The following is a 5446-nucleotide window of genomic DNA, read 5'->3' as shown; positions in this document are numbered from 1 at the left end:
CCCCCGGCCCCGGCCCCGCGCGCCCGCCCCGCGGCCGCCCACCAACTTGGTGGGGCCCCCGCGGGGCCCTCGGGCCCTCCCGCCCGGCCGGCGCCAGACGCGCGCCGCGCAGCCCCCCGGAGCCCCGCGGGCGAAGTTGGCGGGGCTCCCCGGCCCCCGGCCGGCCCCTCGCTCAGGCCCCGGGCTGCGACCCCGGCTCGACCCCTGGACCCGGGCCAGGACCCCCGCCCCCGGCCCCGCCCGCGACCGCTCACCTGTCCGCGGACGAGGGCGTGCCCGCCGGCTGGCCCGGGCCGGAGCCCGCGGGGTGGGGCCGGGATGGGGCGGGAGCGGGTGACGACGGGGCGACCGAGTCTGAGGCGACCGAGGCGGCGGGAGCTGCTCCTCGCGCTCCAGCCGAGGCGCTGCGCGCGGCGCGGGCCCACCCCCTCCGAGCTGCTGACCAATCCCCCGCCGCCCGCCGCCGCTGGCCCCGCCCCCCGCCCGAGGACTGGGCCTCGCGAAAGCGGGCGCGGCGGGCCAATCGAAAGGAGGAACGGCGACGGATGAGGCCAATCGGAACCCGGGAAGCTCTACGGAAAGAAACCAATTAGCGTCGCGGGGGGTGGGAGGGAGGTGGTGAAGCGGGACCAATGGTGATGGGGGCGTGACGGAAATTAGGGCGGGGTCTTGGGCTTCCGAGTCACTGGTCGTGGGCGGGGCCGCGAGCCTGTCACTGGGCAGGGGCGGTGCCAGACTTGAGGCAGCGCCCAGGGTGGGGCGGGGCCATAAGTGAAAGGGGCGGGGTCTCGGGCGAAAGGGTCACTGGCTGGGGCGGGGGCAGGGGCGGGAACCACAAGTGGGCGGGTCCTAGAACTGGGGCGAGGCCACAAATGGGGCAGGGTAAGAGGCGGGCTAGTAGCCGGGGGCGCGGCCTGGGGGGGGGGCTCCGTCGTAGGTGGAGGCGAAGCAGGGCCACAGTGGGGCGGGGAGGGGACGGGGAGGGGACGGGGGAGGGGGGAGCGGGTCACTGACTGGGGGCGGTTCCTGGGGCGGTTCCTGGGAGTGGCGGAGGCAAGCCCTGGGAAGGGGAGGAGATATGGTGGGGGGGAAGGGCAGGTCCCTGGAGCGCCGGGGGCGTGGCCTGGGCTGGGACAGTGAAGACGGAGGCGGGGCCAAAGGTGGGGGTGGGAAGGGCGGGTCCCTGGAGGGAAAGGGGTGGGGCGTTGGCCGGGCGCTTCCCAGGGCTAGGCGAGGATGGGGAGGGCGGGGAGGGGAGAGGGAAGGTGAGGGGCGGTAACTTGCCGTGGGCGTGGCCTGTGGCGGGGACGGGTCACTAACCGGGGAGTGGCCTGGTGGCTCTCGGCCGTGGCACCGGCCCAGTGGAGCTGGACCTGGGCCCTCCGCGGCCGGCGCCCTCCCCCTCCTCTCTCCGCGGGTCTCGGAGGCGCTGGGCAGGGGTCTTGTAGCAGTCTACGTAGCGGGCAGTCTCCCGGCCTGCGGGGCCTGGTCCTGAGACCCCGCCCCTCTCGGGCCGCCGGCCTTGCCCAAGTCGCCCCGCCCCGGGCGAGCCTGCCCAGCACCTGTCCCCGCCCCTCAGCAGGTGCCCGGCTTTCCTGCCGGCCTTGGAATCCATGTGCCAGTCTGCGGGTCCCGACGCCCCGGACGCGGCTGCGCTTCTGCCTCGACGTTCGCAGGTGCGTGGCTCAACACACCTGCCCGCAGGTGACCCAGGAAGGTGACCAAGACCGCCTGAAGAGCTACTAGGCTCTCCTCAGGGGACACAATGCCTCTCCTGTTTTTACTTTATTATCCTTTCTTGCATACCTCCTGGCCTTCGTTCTGCTTTATTTGTATTACGGTCACTTTCGTGCAGCTGAACCCTTGTGTCTCATCTGTGCATTTGGGGCCTGTTTTTAGCAAAGATGATTATTTCTTCCAGTGCAGCATCGCACAGCACGAGCCAGGTCACAGGCACCGCGGCGACCTCCGACTGCGCAGCAGTGACCCGCGGGGCAGCCAGGCCTACAGGGGTCCCGGACTCCCTACCCCGCACCCCTCGGGGAGCCACGGGAAGGAACTCGCCCTCGCTCGGCCTCCTTAGGCCTCCTTGGGCCTCCTTAGCACCCGGAGGGGTCAGCTGGCTGCCAGGGCAGGGACTGGGGGATGGGCCTGGGGATGCAGCTGTGACGCTGGGCGCCCGTATTGGTACCGTTTGCCCCTAGCCTGGGGCAGGAGGCATTTCCCAGGCTTCTCCTTTGTGAACCCTACTCCTTCGTGGGCCACTGGAAGCCCACCCACTGAAAGATCACCATCATGACCACTTCTTTTTGTAGGATCCTCGCCCCGGTACACAAAGGCCCCTTTGGGCATTCAGAGACGGGCGAGGCTGGGCGACACTCAGACACAAGGCAGCAGTCCGTACAAGCATGGGGGGGTCGGGAAGAGCTGTGTCTCATTTGTCTTCACATGTCACTTGTGTACTCAAAGACAGCCTTTTAAAAAGAAAGGGCCCCAGACTTCAGGGTGAGAGGGACTGTAGGTGGGATCCACCCAGAAGGGCGGGAGCTCTGGGGAGGCAAAGAACACAGACAGCATCTGGGTCACGAGTCCTTCCAAAGAAAGGGGTCACAGAGGCAAGGGCCACCGCAGCAGTGTGGACAGCAGGTGTCACTTGGAGCAGAGGGACATGCTCAACCGTGTGCTCTGGGAGGACCGCTCTGGGGGTAGGAAGTCGGAGGAGGCAGAAGCCCTGACTGGATCTCACAGTCAGGGTGAGGGAGCACGGCGCTGGGAAGTGAGCAAGAAGGAACAGTGGCAGAGCACCCCGCAGGACGGGGACCCGGAGACCAGGGTTGCAAGGATTTATCACGTCCGGACTACGTGGCTCTGGCTATCTCCCTCACCTTGACTCTGTGGGCAGAGAGGATGGAAGGACCCTGGGGTCTCCGCTACCAAGGCCAGAGTGGGGGGTGGGGGTACAGGCAGAGCACCTTCAGTCCACCCCCGAGATTACAGGCTGCCAGCCTCGCACTTCCCCGTCCTCTCCAGGGGCCCTCGTCCCCTCAGCTGCCTTCATTGCCTCCTGAAAGACACAGTTAGTCATTAGGGAATTAATGATAGTGTTTTCGGGACAGCATGTTGGACCCTAACAACTTTCAATTATTTCCAGTTCCTGCCAGCCCTGGGAGGAAAAAAGCAGCTCATCTCGTGCCTCCGCCCTTGACACACAAGACAATCCACGTCTGCTGGTGTATTATCATATGTTAGCAGATCTCTGAGAGCCAAACTGCAGACCACAGCAGCTGGGCCGGGGCCTGGAGCGGGCCTGGGCTCCTCCCCCTAAGCAGGACCAGCCTGCCTCGAATTCCCCACACGCTGTGCTCCCTGCACTTCCCCTTCATTAGCACCGTGTGTGCGCTGTTCACCCCCCTCTCAGTCGCTGTCACTGCGGTCCTTCCCGTGAGGAGTGCACCCAGGGGCCCGCATTTATAAATAACTCCATGGTGTCTTGTTGGGGGATGCAGAGAGAGAAGAGGCTTGTAATTATCAGCTGCTTGGAATGACGTCAGACCAAGCCCTGGGAAGCCTCAGAGTGCCCGGCCTTCCTGATCGTCACTCACACCCCACCACCAAAGAGTCGAGGGTGGCCTCATTATCTCCGGCCAGAGCATGGCAGGTGGGGGCAAGGAGCCTTCCCGGCTCCATATCAGGTGGCTAACAGGGTCAGGAAAAGAGTTGCACAGAAAGCAGTCCCAGTGGCCAACTGTGTCTGAGTCTTCCGGAGGAGCGCAGGCTCCAAGGCGTGACCGCACGTGGCACCCAGCACCCGTGGCTACAGAGGCCCCCTCACCTGCTACGGAGAGAGGTCTGGTGTGGCATGGGGGTGTCTGCAGGCCTGTGGGAAGACTTTGCCTCCAGTCTGGGCCTGCTTTCTGCAGGGAGAGCTCGCATTGTCATCTCAGCCACCCCTTGCGCTCAGCCTAAAACACAAGGACACTACCTGGGGACAAGTCGGCAGCCTAGGGAACCAGCGTTGCTGCTAAAACCCCCTTCACAAAATGCTGAGGCAGGACCAGACCGCCGGGGGCTGGTCCGCACAGCTGCCTCTGTCTTGTCATAAAGCACGGCCTTGGGGGCGGCAGGGCTGGGTCAGCTGAGCTCAAAGGAGATTCTATGATGGCCAGAGTGGTGGAGTGAAAATCGGAAAGTGAGTAAACCAGTCCCCGCACCAGCTGCCCTGGTCAGGGACATATACCCAATGCTGCAGATGTAGGTTCCTCCCTTGTGATGTGGGAATCGAAAGCTGTGCACCTGACCTTTCTTACCTGGTTGCTATTTTATTAGGCGAGGCAATCAAGGCGGCTCCTCTCGTAACCCCCTGGCTGAAGGAGCAGCTCCTAACCCGTCACGGGCCACGTCCCTGGCCTGTGACTGGGATGGGGGTGGGAGGAGGTGAGGCTGCACCTGCACAGAGGCAAAGCACTAGCCAGCTGGGCTTCTGAGGTGCCCCTGCCTGGATGATGGTGACGGCTGGAAATGTGCTCCAGAAGGAGAGGTGAGCATGCATGGAGCCTCCAAGACATGTGCGGGAAGAGGAGAGAGAGAGAAGCATGCCCATTAACAGCGCTGCCGCCCACCAGGACTCACAGATGCCTTCTCCTGTGGGGCTGGCAAACTGACCCACACTCTACAGCTGCCCTGCGTCCTGAGCCTGTCCTGGAGCCGCATGCTGCCCCGCTCTGCATTCCCGTTTAGCCGGGCACAGCCAGCAGACTGCTCTGTGGGTATGAGGGGCTGGGGGACAGCAAAAGCTGTCCTTATGGTGGACACGGAAAGTTACCCCCATGCTGGGAAGTTGGGCTCAAACCACGCATGGCAGCCGTGGCTCTGACCCCAAAGGATAAACATGCTGGGGGTGAGCAGAAGTCCTGCTGTCACCTGCCGGGACACTGGCTTCCCTGGTGGGGCTCCCTGCTTTTAGTCTGTTACAGGCATGGTTGTACTCCAGGGTCTGCTTGTGGATGGGGGCCTGGGTTTCGTCCAGAGTGTTGTTATCATTCCCAGGGAACTGGAGTCACTGACCTATGTCCTCTCGGCCCTTCACATGAAAAAGCAAGTGAGTCACAGCTGCCCTTGACTGCATCTCCCAGTTCAGACAGCAGGCTCTGGAGCCGATGCGCCACTGCCAACAGGGAGAGAGAGCGGAGCTCGAGACAGGGCGGGGGACGGAGCCCGAGCCAGAGGGGGGATGGGGCCCGAGACAGAGAGGGGGATGGGGCCCGAGACAGAGGGGGGGATGGGGCCCGAGATGGAGAGGGGGACAGAGCTTGAGACAGGGAGGGGGACGGAGGCAGAGCCAGAGAGGGGGACGGAGCCCAAGACAGAGGGGGGACGGGGCCCGAGACAGAGAGGGGGATGGGGCCCGAGACAGAGGGGGGACGGGGCCCGAGACAGAGGGGGGACG

The 5446-nt window shown here is 64.7% G+C and overlaps 1 protein-coding gene and 1 long non-coding RNA gene across 15 annotated transcripts in view; one reads left to right on the top strand and one right to left on the bottom strand.

The window, feature by feature from the left end:
• Window positions 1-353, bottom strand: part of PCBP3 (poly(rC) binding protein 3) — a 261323-nt gene extending 260970 nt beyond the window's left edge. For all 11 annotated transcript variants that reach the window (XM_073888874.1, XM_073888882.1, XM_073888873.1 and 8 more), the window contains exon 1: window positions 255-353. The gene's annotated coding sequence lies outside the window, so the exon portion shown is untranslated. The remainder of the gene's footprint in view (window positions 1-254) is intronic.
• Window positions 354-1539: 1186 nt separating this feature from the next.
• LOC141371769 (uncharacterized) overlaps window positions 1540-5446 on the top strand; it is a 4492-nt gene continuing 585 nt past the window's right edge. For 2 of the 4 annotated variants that reach the window (XR_012376992.1, XR_012376990.1), the window contains exons 1-2: window positions 1540-1676; window positions 3152-5098. This is a non-coding gene — a long non-coding RNA (uncharacterized lncRNA). The remainder of the gene's footprint in view (window positions 1677-3151; window positions 5099-5446) is intronic. The other 2 variants (XR_012376993.1, XR_012376991.1) reach the window with 2 other exon arrangements.

The sequence above is a fragment of the Callorhinus ursinus genome, unplaced genomic scaffold (assembly GCF_003265705.2).
Source record: "Callorhinus ursinus isolate GAN/ISIS: 27379988/994484 unplaced genomic scaffold, GSC_fseal_2.0 scaffold98, whole genome shotgun sequence".
NCBI lineage: Eukaryota > Metazoa > Chordata > Mammalia > Carnivora > Otariidae > Callorhinus > Callorhinus ursinus.
This window is presented reverse-complemented; position numbering and strand designations above follow the sequence as displayed.